Source organism: Callithrix jacchus, chromosome 4, assembly GCF_049354715.1.
Source record: "Callithrix jacchus isolate 240 chromosome 4, calJac240_pri, whole genome shotgun sequence".
Lineage (NCBI taxonomy): Eukaryota > Metazoa > Chordata > Mammalia > Primates > Cebidae > Callithrix > Callithrix jacchus.
This window is the reverse complement of record NC_133505.1, coordinates 161,383,137-161,402,517: the sequence shown is the minus strand read 5'-3', so window position 1 is coordinate 161,402,517 and position 19,381 is coordinate 161,383,137. Positions and strand designations below refer to the sequence as shown.

The 19,381-nt window shown below is 42.3% G+C and overlaps 1 long non-coding RNA gene across 1 annotated transcript in view; it reads left to right on the top strand.

Moving 5' to 3' along the window:
• The window catches only part of LOC103792688 (uncharacterized), a 99,394-nt gene extending 82,703 nt beyond the window's left edge, over positions 1 to 16,691 (top strand). The window contains exon 4 of the long non-coding RNA XR_008480891.2: positions 14,955 to 16,691. This is a non-coding gene — a long non-coding RNA (uncharacterized LOC103792688). The remainder of the gene's footprint in view (positions 1 to 14,954) is intronic.
• The last annotated feature ends 2,690 nt before the right edge of the window (positions 16,692 to 19,381 follow it).

The window sequence follows — 19,381 nt, the reverse complement described above, 5'->3', positions numbered from 1 at the left end:
AGGTGATCGAACTGCCTCTGCCTCCCAAAGTGCTAAGATTACAGGCGTGAGCCACCGCACCTGGCCTATCTTCCAGGTGTTATACTAAAAAATGAATATCTTGAATTATACTCTTCATCAGCAAAGAAGTGATAGTTTCACTCAGGAACTTGCTCAAAAAAATAAACTTTATGTCAAAATGCCCCCAAATGTAGCGGAGGAGATGGATACAAGAGTCACATTTTAACAGAGGGAGTGTGTTATGAATTTACTAATTGGTCGTAGGCTGCAGGTGGTGATGGTTGGGTACATGTGAGATGCAAAGAACCTTTGGCCAATCTTCGACGTTTCTTTCAAATTTGAGATGAATAGATTTCAATGGATTATCAGAAATAGCCTTTCCTGCACTTTCATGTAAAATTCTTTTTAGAGCAGTACAAGACACTAAGAAAATCGAATTATGTTCACAGATGTCAACCTACCTCTTGCTCTCCCTTTCTCTTTTTGTCTCTTCCCAGCTCCTTGCCCTGCCCTCCTCTGTCATATTCCCTTCATCCCCTTGTACAAGATGGAGTTCCAGGTGATGCTAACTCTGAGTCTCTTTCTCAGCCCTTGGTGCAAAAGTCTCTGCACCTGGGTTCATTTTTCTTTTAAACAATAACCTGCACCTAGTCCAGAGTCTTTAACTAATACTTGTTGAGTTAAAATATAAAAACAAATTGTTAAAAATGGGGTCAGAGCCTTTACTGACTGATCCGTTTGCATTTGGTAATGCTGTTTGCAGCGAGTCTTGGCTCTGGTATGGTTAGGTGAAGAGCAGCCAGTCCAGGTTTCAGTAACTGCGATTGTAGTCCAAGACCGGAGCTCCCAGAAAAGCAAAGGGCAGCGTGGAAAAGAGAGGTCTGGGAGTTTTTTTGCCTGGTTGTTTCACTTTTAACTGGAACAATGTGTTCTTTCCACAGATGGAAAAAGATTCTGAATTTCAGAATTCACTTGGGGAGTTTTTTTTTAACACCTGCGTTGGGAAACATTTATGCACACTCAAAAATTTCCACATTCTTCTGCATTTTCTTCACCTCCTATATAAAATATGGTCCCCCTTTGGGGCTGTCTCCTGCTCACTGTGCTAAACTCAAGCTCAGTTGTTACCTTTATAATGGAATCTTAGGAAAGTTTCTCTTTTCAGCAGTGAGGCTCCACCTGGAAGGTGAAATAATCCACCAAAGCTAGAAACTGGATGTTCCCTTGTAAACCTCTATGACTGTTTTTAATTGATTCTGAAGCACACACTTTTTCAAATTATTATTTCCAAAGCTAGGATGTTTGCTTCAATTGGTGGCATCTTAGGTTCTATAAAATAGAGTATAACAGAGCCAGGTGCCGTGGGTCACGCCTGTAATCTCAGCACTTTGGGAGGCCAAGGCGGGCAGATGATTTGAGGTCAGGAGTTGGAAACCAGCTTAGCCAACATGGTGAAACCCTGTCTCTACTAAAAATACAAAAATTAGCTGGGTGTGGTGGTGGGCACCTGTAGTCCCAGCTATTCGGGAGGCGGAGGTTGCAGGGAGTGAAGATCACACCACTGCACTCCAGCCTGGGTAACAGAGCAAGACTCCATCTCAAAAACAAACAGAACTGTATAACAGCCAACAATTTCTGGTAACAGCAATAATTTCATCTCTTTGGAAGTTTCCAGAATAACGTTGAGATCCACAGTTATGGGACTCTAAAACGCCTTTCAGTAGCTATCTTTGTCCTATATGTTTAGAGCCCTGTGAATCACTATATGGTTTCCAATCCTCTTGAGATCCTGTGACTTGGGTTAGGACGCTGTATCATTTCAATCAATGAAAGCTGGTTTTTGTTCACTGTTGTTTGTTTATTTATTTTTGAAGACTACCTCCTCATTCTTTGCTTGTTATACACAAAACCCACACAAAATAATTATGATTAATATTTACTCAGTGTTGACTATATAGCAGGCAGTGTTCTAAATATTTGAAAAATATTGTCACTTACTCTGGGCAACAACATGGGAAAGGTCTAATTATTATCTCTGTTTAACAGATGCTGAAGCAGAAACTGAGAGAGTTTAAGTAATTGGGTTTAATAATAAGTATTGGAGCAGGAGTTTGAGGCCAAGCAGCCTGGCTCAAGGCCCCATGCTCTTATCCTGCATTTATGATCATGTAATTGACAAGCACATAGGCTACAAGGAGACAAACCTCAAGCTAATACCACCAAGAGAGACTACTGTTGTATTATTATCATGTGATGTGATTTAGTTCTGAGCGCTGACCTTCAGGGATACAATGCAAACTTAATAGAGTTTACTGTCCAGCTTAAAAAAAAAAGCATGAAGACACTCAGAGATAGACAACTAGCCAGGATATATCCTGGAAGGCAGGCTATAATGGCCACCTTTGTTTTAACTTTTCTAGTCTTGAGTATTTTTATAAATTACCCCAAGTGTCATTGCCTTAACTATCCAACCCTATCATTCAGTGTTCCCCAGACTTGTCTGAAAATAGGTGTTGGCTGTTTTTTTTGAAGGTCGAAGCCAACCTCAAAGAGTAATTTTCACCATTGGAAAATTTCAAAAGAATATGCTGTGGTCTGTGTGGGTAATTAATTCTAAAAGAAGCTCTCCTACATTTTTCAGCAATGGAAAGCTCACTGGAAAAAGCATATGTTCTCTGGGACTGACCCCTTTAAATGTGGACATGCCCTTTGGATGCTCTAGTCATGGCTATTTATTTTTTAATATGGTTTGTTATAAGGTTAGAGTTCATAGATTACTTAAAACAGGATTAACCTCTTCATACATTGCAGAGATGATGAAACTACATTCCTATCCTTTCTTTGCATTCTTCAAGAAGAGTGATGCCATATACTTTCCTTATGGTTTTGAATCCACAGTTAGTAAGGATATCATTTGGTTTTCTATCCTAAAATTCTATTTGTATATAGTTATTCTTGATCAAGATTGTTTATTCTATATCTATTCTATTGATTAGATAGAATATTAATTAGATAGAATATCTAATCAATAGAATAGAATATCTGTTCTATTGATTAGAATAATCAATATTCTAATCAATAAAATAGATTCTCCTGACAAAAGGAAAATTCCAACTTATCCTATGAATAAAAAATAGATTCTATTTGAATAACTGAACATTCCAATATTCTCCCTTTATTTCTCATTTCACCTTATTAATTTATCAATCTATAAACTAGACTTCCAAAACCTCAATTAAAATGTCAATATATTTTTGTATATTATTGTCATTATTATTTCTTTTTTTTTCTTTTTGAGACAGAATCTCACTCTGTCCCTCAAGTTGGGTGTGGTGGTGTGATCCTGTCTCACTGCAACCTCTGCCTCCCGGCTTCAAGTGATTCTCCTGCCTCAGCCTCCTGAGTAGCTGAGACTACAGATGCCCGCCACTATGCCTGGCTAATTCTTGTATTTTTAGTAGAGATGGGGTTTTGCCATGTTGGCCGGGATGGTCTTGAACTCCTGACCTCATGTGATCTGTCCACCTCAGCCTTCCAAAGTGTTGGGATTACAGGTATGAGCCACTGCGGCTGGCTGTCATTATTATTTTATACAACTGTTCATCTTGCCTTCTAGGTACATTCGGAGATGCAAAGTATTCTTTTGGTACCCAGTGAGGCTCTTTCCTGTGGGCCACAGGACAGGATTGCGGAGATGGAGCCATGTTGGAAATTACAGTGGTTGGTTCAAGACTGGAGTGTGGCCCAAGCTCCTTTCTCCCTATTCCATAATCCTGTATGTTACTCCTGCATATTAAGTGGGTATTTGGGGTTCCAAAAAAATTACATAAAAGTCATAAACACATTCAACTATTAGCCACTTTGATTCTTGAATTGGGCATTATTTCCAATCAAGTAAATTTTGGCAAAACAGTTTTTAGCTGTGAAATGTTTATTAAATACTTATATGTAGGCTGGGCATAATAATTGCATTTTATCCTCATTTCTCTGCCTTAGAGCATTGGATCTTGCTGTTAATCTGAACAACATTTTAGATTTCCTCATACCTGAATTGGAGGGGAGGGTGGGATGTGTAGTTAGCTGGGGTTTTCTCCATATTAATTTGTAAGTTTTAAAGAATTTAAGCTTTAATCAACTATAAAATTATATGGGCTGGACACTGTGTCTCACGCCTGTAATCCCAGCATTTTGGGAGGCCAATGTGGGCAGATCACGAGGTCAGGAGTTCAAGACCAGCCTGGCCAATATGGAGAAACCCCGTCTCTACTAAAAATGCAAAAATTAGCTGGGTGTGGTGGCGGGTGCCTGGAATCCCAGCTAATCGGGAGACTGAGGCAGGAGAATCGCTTGAACCCGGGAGGCAGAGGTTTCAGTGAGACGAGATCCTGCCACTGCACTCCAGCCTGGATGACAGAGCAAAAGTCCATCTCAAAAAAAAAAAAAAAAAAATTATATGAAACTTTTCCTCATTAGGATAACCAAAGGCCCAGCTGTTTTAGGCCTGAGGGGAGTGATTTGCTTATCTCACGCAAGTGATTTATTGAGAGAGAAGCCTGTACCGAAGTGAGGAAATAGCAAGAGAATGAGCAAAGACGCGGCTTTTGCGGAAGTCCAAGGGCCGCTCTGCAACGTGAGGGGCGCCCCATGCTTGGCCCCCATCCATCAGGGTGGCTGTGCTCTGCACCCCTGCCGGCGCCTGTGGGAGGAACACAATCTCCTGCAGGCAGCAACCTCCCAGGAGCTGAGCACGGTTCTTCCGAGAAGGGGGCAGCTGTGAGCCACCAGCAGCCACACACCACAGCCGCGGGGTGGAGGCACTGCCTGGTGAAGAAACTGGGCAAGGACCCAACAGTGTCCTCAGTAGGCTCCAAGGAAGCCAGAGAGGAGCAACCAGCCGTGATCTCAAAGAAGAAACTGTCATCTGGGGGCCTGTTGACTTCTGAAATTATCCAGGTTAGGTAATAGACACTAATTGTCTATTGATTGGGAAAAGTGAATCTGCACATAACTGTGTTTAAAGATCTAAGAGCAAGGGGGACTTGAATAATCTTATGATAGACTTTTGAGAAGTTGAAGTTTACTGCTAATTTGGTAAATCTGAGGTCAAGCTGTCCATCATCTCCTGAACTGTTTTTGGTAGCTTTCTGGGGGAAGTGGAGGCTAGCTGAAGATAAAAAAATATCAGCGACCAATATCTGTTTTATTAGCAACTAAAAGGAAAGACCTTTTAAAAAAAAGTAATGATTTGATTTATTTGATAAAATGCCAGAACAACTGCATACTCATTAGTATCATTTGGAATTACAAGAAATAAACAAAGACAATCATCTCATCTCTACACCCCGTCTTGAGGTCATCACCATTAAGGGTTTAATATTCTTTTACCCATTTCACAGTGTGAATCTAAACACATAAAACATGCAACATTCTGAGGGCTTCCTTTTGTATTTTTTAATAAAAGAGAGAACTTTAAAAAAAGTAGATATATGACATGGTCTGACCCAGGATTCAGTGAGCAGGCTTTGTGCTTACTCTGCTTTCAAATGATTAAAAATAAAATTCCATGCATAGGGACACAGAGGTAGGGGTCATAGGATATCACATCTGGTCAAGAGGGAATGTGGCCCTTGGTCAGGGGAAGACTGAAACAGCTACACTGTGAGGCTGATGCCCTTGACCACAGGATCAATCTTGAGGGTTTTGAACTATTCGAGATCCTATTTTGAGGTCACTTTGGCAGAGAGCTGACATTTTTTATTTCTATGTTTTGGACCATATCTTTGGAAGGCTATCTGCTGTTCTTCCTTATGACTCTATGCAGAGGCAGCATAAACATTTCCCTTCTTGAAAACAAGCTGGTGTTTTACTTTAGTAGACATCACCCTGAATCCCTGAGTCAAGGAACTGTTTGGAACTGAAAGGGGACCACAAAGATATGGCCACGCCACTCTAGGCCAGTGAGTGTGAGACACTTGACCTTGTTCAGGCAGTGCATTGTTTTGAGATTCTGATGGCTTGCCCAACTTCCTGGCACTTCATTGGGCCCCACTTATGTTTTACTATTTTACTGATGAGGAAATAAAGGCTCAGAAGTTTGCCTAACTCGCCTGAGGTCACACAGTTATAATGTGGGATGCACTTGAGTCTGGGTTTGTCTAACTCCAGAGATCATGTCTCTTTCACTGCATCACATACACCCATAATCCTGTGCCCGGATGTTTTACCATCTGGTGGAAATGACACATCTATCCACATGAAACAACTCTGACCAGAGATGGGGTTGAGAGAAACAAAGTGAGTCAAGATTAAAGTGGATACAATTAAAAAGAAGGTAGGACTGCAAGCCACGAGATTTGAATTCCAGGGCAGCTATGTGGTCTCAGACAAGTCACCTAACCTCACTGGGCTCAGTCCCTCATTTGGTAATTAAGTGCGTGAGCAGTAGAGCAAAAGTTCCAGTGCTAACATTTCTGATTGTGGTTGAGGAAGCTGGAAGGAAAGCCACGTGAACTTGGTCTTGAAGGGAGAAGTGAAGGAATGAGAATGGCTGAAGGACAGTCCAGATTGAGAGAGTAATTTAAAGGCTCAGAGATGGGTTCAGACACACAATATTCCTGGGACTGTAATAGATGTCATAGCATTTGTTCACAAAGTAAGTTAATGTGCTTGGACAAAGGGCTAGAAGACGCCATAGCAGAAAGTATTTGGAGACACGTACTTAACTCACTCATTGCCGTGGATCTCCTATCTATTCCACCCCCGCTCCCGCCACTAACCCCACTATAAATGCTTTCTTATTATCCACTTTGAGAAGGTGAATTGGAAGTTTAATAATTCTTAAGAGAGGATTTTTCTTATTGACAAAGGAAAAGATCAAATGTGACTAGGGATTTGGGAGCCTTGTGCACATGTGCTGAGTTAGGAAGTTTGAGCTTATCTCTCCTACTATCTGGTTGGGTGTCAATTCCATTGAAGCAATAATTATGAAGGGCTGAATATACAGATGATGTTAAGGCCAAATGCAGCCCACAGCTTGGTGAGTCATGGGCTAAAGGACTGTGAGACTCCTAAGAAGAGCTGTGAGCAGGAGCTACGGGAAGTGAGTGGCTAAACTAGGCCAGAGGCACTGGAGAAGACTTCCCATGGCAAGGGTCATTTGAATTGTATCTTGAAAGGAAGAAAGAGGAAAGAGTGGAAAACAAACCAGATGAGAGGAAGGCATGAGGAAAGGCACAAAAGCATGATGTGCACAAGGTGATCAGGAAATGGCAAGCCCTCTCTGACGCTGCAGCATCCGCCACATGGAGGGTTGGAGAAGGAACGTCTTTGAACGTGGGCTAAGGTCTCATCATGGCTCTTCATGTTCTGAACAAATGTTTCTGAACTGGTAAGACATGTGAATGATCACATCATTTCCTGGGTCATAGCATGGGATTCTGGGATTGTACCTAGACTTGTCGTCACATTATGGTTACAGGACAGAAAAAATGGAATAAAGCATCTGACTGAAATCAAATGGCAAACTGAGCACGTTTGTTGAGGTTAATAGGCTAAAGCACAGAAGGGCGTGGAACCAAGTAGGGAAAGAACTAAAATGTGTTTTTCATAAACACCTTGGAATAAAATTGTATTGTACAAATTAATTCAGATCCAGTCAGAATCATCAGAGATGACTCAGTAGTTCAGGAAATAAAGAAATAGATGTTTATCATGTTGTTCTATGTTGGAACCTTGTTAATTGGTCTTTAAATTAAGACTAATTAAATGAACACACCCTACTTTTAAAAAGGCACAGTTAAGTGATGGGTGTTTCTTAAAGTGGGTTTAGTACTATTATCTTTGGACTGGAGGGTGAGGGTGCCCCCTTATGAAAATAATTTTGATAAATACTTAAAAGGTGATTCAATATTTAAGACTGGAAGCTTGCATATTTGTATTTTTCATCTGAGGACTTGGAAAATTACGTATTACACATATCTAGGTTAGTGCTCATTCATTCATCAACCATTTATACCAAGTCCTTACTTCCTTGGTACTTTTTTGGTAGGAGGAAGAAAATCTCTGTGTAGAATGCCACGGGGTTGCTTAAGAATCTCAGTAAGAAGATCAAACAACCAAGCCACAGTTTAAAAGTATTATGTGAGTATACACAAATTTTAATTTTATTAACTACATTTGTAAATATTGGAGAAGCTGGGGCAAAAAATTGCACAGTCCCTTGAAATAAAACTCTGAGAGCAATTTTTAGCTCTTCTTTCTTCCTTCATCTGTTCCCAAATCACAATCTGTCACCATTTCCTACCAAGGCTACCTCTGACGTGTAATTGATTGGTTGTTTTTTCTTCTCTTCGATCTCTGCTTTAGGTCTATTGCCTGATGGGAATCTGTTTACCTGATGAGACATACAAAGCCATTAATCCCCTTATTTGTAGACATTTCTGGATTTGTATAAAATAGCATTGCTCGGCACAATTTTACCCACGTTGTTCATCAAAGTAGGTACTAAATGGCTTTTGATCTTTTTCAATCACATATCCAGATAGATGGTTCTTAAAGAGTTCCCAAGACCCCAGACACCCCTGAAACCTTTTCAGGGGGTCTGTGATGTGAAAATATTTTCATAGCAATGGTAAAACATGATTTTTCTTGTTTACTTTCATTCTTTAAGAAGTAGAAAGTGGAGTGTTTTAGAAGCTACAGGATATGGGATGTCCTATCTCTGCTGGCTAATGGAAAGTGTACTTAGGCATTGTTGTGTTTTAAATTTTCCTCAATTTTTATTTATAATATATTGAAAATAGATATAACCCACATCAGTGAAAACTCTCTGGGTTCCCAGTAGTTTTTAAAAGTGTAAAGGGGTTGTGATAGAAACTGGGTGAGCATCTCGAGCCTATGTGAATGCCTTATATAACTAGTCTTCCTTCTTCTCTTGCTTCTCTGATCTCACCTTTATTCTGATCATCCTCTACTTGTCTCCACACTGACAATAGAGTCATCTTCCTAAAATGTAGGTCTGGTAGTTGCTATGAGTTTAGAAACTTCCAACAGCTTCATGTTTGTTTGTTTTTACAGAATGACTCCTTAGACCAGCACTGAGATGCTGTCATGGTCTGACCTAAACCGTTTTTTCCAGTTTCATCTTTCACTACACATCATCTACACTATTCCCTAGACATATATGGCTGAGGTTAGCCAAAGATGGTAATTCAATGAGTGTCCTTTCTTAAACCCTCCCAGTTTAGATGAACAATTCCAGACTTTATAGTCCCAATGTATAATGTTTACACCTTTATTTGTCACTTACTACTGTTTGACTAGTGTGATAACTGTGTAGCTCTGTCTTCACCCCTTGAATGTGAGTTCCTTAGGGTCAGGCCTTGTCTTTTCACTCTTGCAATATCTCAGATCGAGACAGTGCTGCGATTATTACGTTTAACAAAACTACTGGCTGGGCACGGTGGCTCATGCCTGTAATGCCAGCCCTTTGGGAGGCTGAGGTGGGTGCATCACAAGGTCAGGAGTTCAAGACCAGCCTGGCCAACATGGTGAAATCTCATCTCTACTAAAAATACAAAAATTAGCCACCTGTAATCCCAGCTAGTCTGAGCCAGGAAAATTGCTCAAACCAGGAGGTGGAGGTTGCAGTGAGCTGAGATTGTGCCACTGCACTCCAGCCTGGGTGATAGAGCAAGACTCCATCTCAAAGTAAACAAACAAACAACTTTGCTGAATATGTGTTAGAGCAAATTATTGCAATAACCAGATTCTATTGTCTACATATGTAAGCATTTTGTAATAGGTATGAATTCAGTTATGCAATATTAAGACTGATTTTTGAACCTGTTTCCCTGATGAGACATATAAGGCCATTAATCTCCTTATTGGTAGACATTTCTAGATTTGTGTAAAATAGCATTGCTTGGAGCATTTTTACCCACTTCATTCATCAAAGTAGGTACTAAATGACTTGGATCTTTTTTGATCACATATCCAGTCTCAAAGCATTGAGATTTGCCACCACTGAGATTATTAAAAGGACTATGGCTTATGACTTTGGACTTAATTACAGTTCTGTTCCATCCCATTCAATTTAACTGGCACTTATTGAGCCAGCAGCTCTGTGGGCAGCTGCGGATATGGAGATGAATGATACAAGGCTCCTGCCTTTGAGAAGCTCACAGGCTAATACAGAGAACCACGAGATAAACACATAAACACAGCTCATGATAAGGGTAAAAATAGAGAACAAATGCAAAACCAAAAAATGATGAATTCTCTCTCAGGGAGGTGGTGATACGACTAAGAAAAAGGTTTTCAGGGAATATGTCTTTGAAGCTAGGATTTTATGGAGGAATTGGAATTTCTTAGATGGATGAGGAGTGGGAGTGGAAAGGGGAAGGTTTCAAACAAGAGGACATTTGTCTCGAGGAAAGTTGTTTAGAGGAAATTGTCGGAGGCCTTGATCACGAAGGTCTCATTTTACATGTCTGTGATAAAAAATTTTAAGTGAACAATTCTAAAATTAACTGGAGTAGCAACATCAGGATTGAATGAAGTGTATGCCTGCCAGGAGTACTAATTTGGAGAGCTTACACTCATTTGAGTATACAGGCTATGATAGATTTATGTTGAAAATCAGTTAAAGCGTTTTGGTTTTTATTTTCTGTATTTTTAGTGGACCAATAATAATTGTTCAGTTATAGCATTTTAGACCACATTTCATACAACAGATATCTTTTTAAAAGATAATTTCTTACTTAAGACTCCCACTTATTTTACAAATATTTATTGATCTTCTACCATATGCCACACACTTTTTTTGTGAACTTGGGAAAAGCCAGTGAGCACAACAGACAAAAATCCCATGCATCATACATTCTAGTTTTCTTAGTCTATAGTCCCTTCTTGAGGGTTTGTGTGAACAAACTGCCCAGATATTAGGGTGGGAAAGGCGCTAGCAAAGTTAGAGCATAGTGACTTCTATTCCCTTTCTTGTTAAGAAAGGCTTGAGATGTACATTTGCAGGTGGGATAGGTGGAGGAAAAGGACATATTGTGGCAAGCCAGTAGGTCAACAGGTTACAACAGAAAACCCTTGACCCCTTTACCAGAGATTGAAAAAAATAATCCTTAGGCCACGTGCAGTAGCTCACACCTGTAATCCCAGCACTTTGGGAGGTGGAGGTGGGCAGATCACTTGAGGTCAGGAATCCAAGACCAGCCTGGCTAACATGGTGAAACCCCAGCTCTACTAGAAATACAAAAAAAGAAAGATTTAGCTGGGTGTGGTGGTGCATGCCTGGAGTCCCAGCTACTTGGGAGGCGGAGATGAGAGGATTGCTTAAACCCATGAGCCAAGATCACGCCATTGCAGTCCAGCCTGGGTGACAGAGCAAACTCCATCACCTTAAAAAAAAAGTCTATATTTTTTAGAACAGTTTGAGATTCACAGGAAAACTGAGAAGAAAGTACAGAGAATTCCCATTTACCCTATTCCAGTTTTCCCTGTTATTAATCTTATATTAGTATGCATATTTGTCACAATTAATAAACCAATATATATTATATTAAAGTCCATTCTTTATTCAGATTTTTAAGTTTTCCCCTGATGTCCTTTTTCTGTCCCAGGATCCCTCATTACACTTAATTGTGCCTCTTAAGCTCTTTTTGGCTGCGACGGTCTCTCAGACCTTTCTTATTTGGGGGAGTTTTGAGGAGTGCTGGTGAAGCATATTGCAGCATGTCCTTCAGTTGAGATTTTCCTGATGTGCTTCTTATGATTGGACTGGGGTTACGGGTTTTTGAAAGGAAGGCCCCAGACGTGGAGTACCATTCTCATCAAATAAATCCAGGGTACAGACTACCAAATGACTCAGTGCTGTTGATGTTGACCTTCATCACCTGGCAGAGGGGCCATTGGTCAGGTTTCTCTACTGTGGAGTCAGCCCCCCACCCCCTTTCCATACTCTGGTCGTTGGGAAGAAGTCACTATGGGCAGCCCACATTTAGGTAAGGGGTTTTGCTTCACCTCCTTCATAATAGAGTATCTATGTAAATTACTTTGAACTCATCTACATGGGAGATTTGTCTCTTCTCCTTCATTTATTTATTTATCACTGGTGATTTTTGACAATTTCCATGAATCATGTACTCAAAAGACATATTCAGTGAGGGCTTACTAGAAGAAGGCATTAGTAGTACATTGCTACTGAGCAATACTTTGTTTTATTTTTTTCAGAGACAACTCACTTAAAAATGAAGAATTTTTTTTATTGCATTTTAGGTTTTGGGATACATGTGCAGAACATGCAAGACATTTGCAATAGGTACACACATGGCAGTGTGTTTTGCTGCCTTCCTCCCCTTCACCCACATTTGGCATTTCTCCCCAGGCTATCCCTCCCCAGCTCCCCCCATCCCCCGTGCTGTCCCTCCCCTCTTTTCCCCAATAGACCCCAGTGTTTGGTACTCCCTTCCCTGTGTCCACGTGTTCTCATTTTTTATCACCCACCTATGAGTGAGAATATGTGGTATTTCATTTTCTGTTCTTGTGTCAGTTTGCTGAGAATGATGTTCTCCAGATTCATCCATGTCCCTATAAAAAATGAAGAAATTTTATTTCTTGTCCCACCTCTGAAACTTCTAGGAGGTTTCAGGCCATTAATTTCACATCCAAGCCTCAATTTCTTCTGAAAAATTAGATGATGGAAAGGGATTAATTCTGACATTTTTTCCAGGATTAAAATTGCAGGGTTATATAATACATTCATAGAAATGGGCTTCGAATTGTCTACAAAAGGAAATTATTAATATCTGTCATGGGCAGGCCTAACTCAGTGAAATGTGTGTTTCAAATCTTCCTTCTCATTGCCTCAGGAAATGTATATTTTGTCTGCCATATTATTTTCTTATGACTCAGAGTTAAAATATATATACCCAATGAAAATATCAAGTGGATGGAGTTAACCTTGTTAGTAGCATATAATATTTTACGACAAAGAAAAAGATGCCAGACCATCTGCAAATGACTGTTTTATGGATTTAATAGAAACCACTACTTATGGAAAAAGTACCATGGAATAAAACCAAAACAAAGAAATTTCAAACCTGTTCTAACACCAAATGGAGGTGGTATGGTCCCGAGAAGACTCGTGTGGACTCCTCCTCACGGCCATCTCTGCTGGGAAAAAGAAACACGAAAAAGGTGAAGAAAGCAGAGGAAACCTGGGGGACAAAAAGCATTGTTTAGACTTGAGAGAAAAACTTATAAACATTCATTCTTGCTTCTTCTGATGCTCCTCTTTGGCCTAAAGGAAGGAGGCCCCAAAGAGGAGGCTCCTAAAGGAGTGCCTAATGCTAATGCCAGTTGGCACTTAGCTTTATTTTACAGAAAAGGCAAAGTAACTTTTTTTCTGCTCTTGCCTTTTGCAAACTTCACAGGCTTTTCTGGGCAGCTGGAGTCTCTCTTTTCACTGATGAATGTCTTTTAGTGCACTTCCTGCAAATACCATTTAGTGGATGTTGTTGCCAGTGGTTTCTGGGAAGATTTATTCTAGTCAACTGAGTAGTTGTCAAGGCAAATTGTAATTCAATATAATTCAAAGAACAGAGCGCCATGACAGTCCCTGCCTCCATGCCCCTTTCCATTGCCAGCTGCCCACCTTGGGCAGGTCAGTTTCTCTCCCTTGGCTGCAGCTGCCTATTTGGACACAGATGACCTCTCCAGGCCCCTTCCATGCCTGTGTTTCCTGGGGAACAGATCCAAAGTAGCAAAAGTCAGGGCTGAGGTGAGGCCGCCAGTGTCAAATTGTCACAGAGTGCCTGTGACATGCAGAGTGCTTTACTATGCATTATTGAGGAGAGGTGAGTAAAATAGAGTCTCCAGGAACTTACACCTTAGTGAAAATTAAACAATAACTCAAAGAAGCCTAGAAGAGGGCTGTGGTAGGAGGACAAGCACTCAGGGAGCTCGGAAAGCCCTTCTGCCCTCTCCCTGAAGACCCAGCCTCTCTGCTCTGGCTGGAAGGGAGTTGGATGGGGAGGAATAGTGGGGGAGAAGGTGGGGAAGACAATGGAGCTGGGACAAGCACTGAAGGGCGCATATTTTCCCATCAGGCAATAATTTTGGAGGCCCAGAAAGTGACTCCAACCCGTGACAACAGGGTAGAAACTGGAGGTCAGGCTTTTCTCAGCCTGGTTTTTGGCTCAGAAACTGAAGTTGCAGGAGGAAGGCTGAAGACAAGGGGCTGCCGCCACCAGACCAGGGAAAGTCCCTGCGTGCCAGGCTTTGTCACGATCACCAGCCTCTCCCAGACGCAGCCGGCAAATGAGCAGTTCCCCAACATGTGGGCACGAGAAGAAAAGACCTTCTGTGCTGATACGGAGCAAATTCCCCCACAGGTCTGCGTGGGAGACAGGTGGGTATGAATCCGACAGCAAGAATAGAGGCTGTCACTGCTGAGGGCTGTGAGGCAGGAGGCATGTCCTCTCTAGGTAGAGTAGGAGGTGAGGGAAAGGGGGAGGACCCCAACATGAAGGCATCCGCTCAGGGCTAGGTGATTCACATGACAATGAATATGTGAGATTGGTATCAATATTCCCATTGTACTGATGAAGAAACATGAGGTTCTGGGGCCCTAAATAATTTAGTTCCCAGTGTTAATGACAAAAGCAGGAATTAAAACAAGATCAGTCCAAATTCACAGCCCAAGCCTTATCTCCTGCTCTCCACTGCTTTCCATGACGGCCACCTCCATGTTGTTTGAGGGATAGATAGGTCAGGTCTCTCACTCATGCAAAGGAAGGGATGGCATGTTTCTCCCATCTACCCACCTTGTGAGCAATCGGAAATTCCATTATGTGATATTCATTTTTCAGGGGTGGTAGAAATAATCTCTCTTTAAATAGCCCCTTTTTAACATGCAAAGGCCCCACCTGTTTTCCTCCCTCCAGGTGACTCAGAAGTTGTACTTGCCATCTCTGCATTCCCTCTCACCCAGTCCCCTACAATCGTCCTTTCTGTCTGCACCTGGCAAAATGGTTTCTGAATAGTAGGCTGGCAAGATGGGCCGCCTGCCATCAGTGAGGTGGTAATCAGAGACTAAACCATCAACGTTCATAAGCTCATCTGAAGAGTGGACTTCAAGAAGCAGGCCCCCTGGGGCACTCAAAGAGGGCCAGACATTTGTCCTGAAGGAGAGGGGAACTCCCATTATGCACATTCATACTAAGCTCCACAAAGCTTTCTGGGCCAAAGGAATGAGGAATGTCCCACACCACATGTGGTTGTTGAGAAATGCGCCACACAAGCTCTGTGCATTGGTTACCTATGCCCCTGTTGCCACTTTCAGAAATCTACAGTCACTGTGAATAAGAACTAAGTGCTGATCATCAAATAAGTTATACAATTTCAAAAAAAAAAAAAAAAAAAAAGAAAGAAAGAAAGAGAAAGAAAAAGTAATGATCCTAAGGGAATGACGTGTCAATGTGATCACTCACTTTGGTGAATGCCAGCTGTTTCCTCCCACCCCTTCCTGGAACCAGTATCAAGAACTGTGATTGTTTTGAGGTTCTGCCTTTCCTACAAGTTAATGAGTTTGACTGTTATAGTTGTGTGGCTAATGGCAGAAGACGAAACTTCAGGGTGAGAGACAAAAGACCGTATTACTCATTGCACAGTAAATAGTGTAAGCATCATTATACTTGTGCTAGTTCCCTTGTCCCCAAGTCCCAGAGGATAATCTGCAGGGTCCAGATAGATGCTACACAGATAGTGGGTTTGTGTTCAACTGAGCAATAGTGAGCATGAGGACCCCATCACTTTGTAGCAAGCAGTGAATGAGAAAAACACTTTCACTTAGATTGAGACCCAATTCTTTCATCTTCCCTTGATCAAAATTCACCTTATTCCTATAAGAGGCTGCCCTAAACTGTCTTCTTAGGTTCTTCACTCTTCAAAGTTGTTCACTGAAATACACCCCTCAGAAAGGATCTGGGTAGGCTGGGCCTGGTGGCTCATGCCTGTAATCCCAGCACTTTGGGAGGCTGAGGTAGGCAGATTGCCTGAGGTCAGGAGTTTGAGACCAGCCTGGCCAACAAGGTGAAACCCCGTTTCTACTAAAAATACAAAAATTAGCTGGGCATGATAGCACATGCCTGTAATTCCAGCTACTTAGGAGGCTGAGGCAGGAGAATCACTTGAACCCAGAAGGCAGAGGTTGCAATGAGCTGAGATTGCGTCACTACACTGCAGCCTTTGGCGACAGAGCAAGCAAGACTCTGCCTCAAAATTAAAAAAAAAAAAAAAAAAAGAAAGGATCTGGGTAAAGAAAATTTAGGACCTTTCTGTGTTCTTGACTAGATAGATCCTTTGCACTTAGGAAGTGAGGCTTGTTGGGCCCTTTCCATCCTGTTAGTTACTGAGTCTGAGTTGACCCAGTGCCAAATGGGAATATCACAAGAACTCCAGTTTCAATTAAGTGTTCCGTAGGAAGCTATTAGCTACTTTTCTGTTTTTAAAAAGCCATGTTCTTAGTGACTTCCCTTTTTCCTTCTACTGACCATCTGGGAGGGGACAGGGAGGCAGGTGTCCTGGTGGTGGCAGAGTGATGCCCCATTGACACTTTTCTTTTTCTTTCTTTTCTTTTTTTTTTTTTTTCTTTTTAAGACAGAGTCTTGCTCTGTCGTCCAGGCTAGAGTGCAGTGCTGTGATCTCAGCTCACTGCCACCTCCGCCTCCTGGGTTCAAGTGATTCTCCTGCCTCAGCCTCCTGAGTAGCTGGGATTACAGGCATGTGCCACCACGCCCTGCTAATTTTTGTATTTTTAGTAGAGATGGGGTTTCATCATATTGGTCAGGCTGGTCTAGAACTCCTGACCTCAGGTGATCCACCCACCTCAGCCTCCCAAAGTGCTGGGATTACAGGCGTGAGCCACCACGCCCAACCCCATTGGCACCTTTCTATATGCTGCCAACTCTGAAAGGGAGAGCGCCTCTGACACTTTTGTGGGGTGGAAAACTGCAAGCAGGTAACAAACACAGCCATTCGCTATACATTCAGATGCGGAAGCCAAAACAATGCATTGAATCGAACCAAGGCACCTCACACACAGTCACTTTAATTTCACTTCCCCACTGCAAGCCCTGTCCAAACTCTGTGAGTTGAAACTGTGCACTGTTTTCCCCTGCAGGAGAATGGACAAAGTAGTATGTGAGTTAGGGGCTACAGCCACAGTTGCTGGGAGATCAGCGCTATCCCATCTGGGAGTATCAGGAGTGCAGGGTGGAGGGGAGGCTAGGGTGGTCTCTCTAATGGGGTGGCTTTTTCTCCCATGACTCTTTGCTCCAAAGTTAGTGCCTAAGCACTGGCTCCGCTTTCTCCCCCAAGTGCCTCTTGGCATTTGATGGATGCGTTGGGTCACAGGTCACAGTTTTTCTGGGTCACTGCAAGTTGCCACAGTCCTTAGTTCCTTTGACCTCCACTGTACCCCGTACCCCACCCCTGTCCCTCACCAAGTTGGGCTGTGGCAGGGCCCAGGCCCATGAGCATGGCTAGCTTTGCTTTATTTGGTAAGGCCATGCATCCACTTTTCCTTTTTTTTTTGAGACGGAATCTCGCTCTGTGGCAAAGGGTGGAGTGCAGTGGCACGATCTTGGCTCACTGCAACCTCCCCCTCCTGGGTTCAAGCGATTCTCCTGCCTCAGCCTCCTGAGTAGCTGGGACTATAGGCGCACATCACCACACCAGGCTAATTTTTATATTTTTAGTAAAAATGGTGTTTCATCATGTTGGCCAGGCTGGTCTTGATCTCCTGAACTTGCAATCCTCCGGCCTCAGCCTCCCAAAGTACTGGGATTATAGGCATGAGCCACCACTCCCGGCCCCACTTTTCTTCTTGATCAGTTGCTTGCCTGTGGTCCAGAAAACAAACTTCGACTATTTTTTTTTTTAATTTACCCAGAGCTCTATAATGAGTGGCAAAGTCCTCAAGGCTAACACTATTTTTTTTTTCTCATTGAGGACTCCTTGACACAGCTGTCCCAGCCACACTGACTTTCACAGGGCCATGGGGCTTGCTAGCTCATTGTCCTGATACCATCTTTTCCTGTCTGTCTGGAAGAAAGTGAGCGAGCACCCATGGGGTCACGTGGGTGGTTTGTTTCAATCCCATTTCTCACCCCATCTTCAGTTACATGATGGATCATGAGAGACTCCTACTCCCTCACCTGCCTACTGCTTGGATGGAAGCATCACACTACCAGCCCCATGGAGTCCTCTCACATCCCTGAATCCAGCCTGTGGGGGCCTTGTCCTCTTCTAGCAAGTCATGACTCTGTCAGCATCAGCTGAGATTAGGGCAGCGTGTGGATGCAGATCATCAATGGGAAAATAAAGAGAAGAAGCTAAGTCAGGAAGGTCAGGCTCTTTGGAGGGGGTGTAACTGCTGGTCCTACTTTGAACTGCACAAAGACATTGATATATGGGGATAGAATTGCAACACTGAAGATGAGGATGAGAATCAGGGGTAGTCATTTGTCTAAACGCAATTCTCCTTCATCTCCCCTTGATCAAAATTTACCTTATTCCTATAACAGCCTGCCCTAAATTAACTGTCTTATTAGGTTCTTTCATTGATGAACACAGTAGATGATATCCTCATTTGGGGACCATTTATTGAATCATTAACTTAGAAAACAAACCACAGTCTTACTATGTACTGGGCACTATGGTAGATGCTAAGGCTACAAGGAGCTCAGAGTCCACGAGGAGAGAGAACCAAGAAAAGATGCAGAGATGAGTCAGGCTACTGCAGGCCTCACCCCCACCCAGTCTGTACCCCTGGAAAGTAGCCCGAGTCAGTCCAACCTCTGGGATGGGGATGGGGTTGGAACAGAAGTAAGTCAGGCAGATGATCATTCTCCTATCACATCTTGTTCTGCTTCGGATGTATTACACAGCGCTTCAATGAACTGAAAAACACAGTTCCTTAAAATGAAATTTGTAAGAGACGTTCTTATTTATCTTCCTATTCAGGAAGTCCAAGGAGTCAAAGAAGTGTTTACTGTTTGACTGGAAAAATAGGGCGGTATCTTCAACCACAGGCAAAATAAGCAATTACAGAAATTCCCTGGCTGCTAACGTAAAAACATTCCAAAACAGCATTGCCGCTCCTCCATACTGATAAATCAATGTTGAAAACTGACGTAAATATTGGTAATGCTGCTTTGATGGGCGCGAGTTCTTCGCAGTGGGGTTAATGAGTGAGAGGCAGTGATGACAAATCAACATATCTGAGCTGACAGTAAAGAGAGGGTGACACAATCTCCTTGGCTGGCCACAGACACAATTGCAAACTCAGATTGTTCATGGAGGAGAAGAT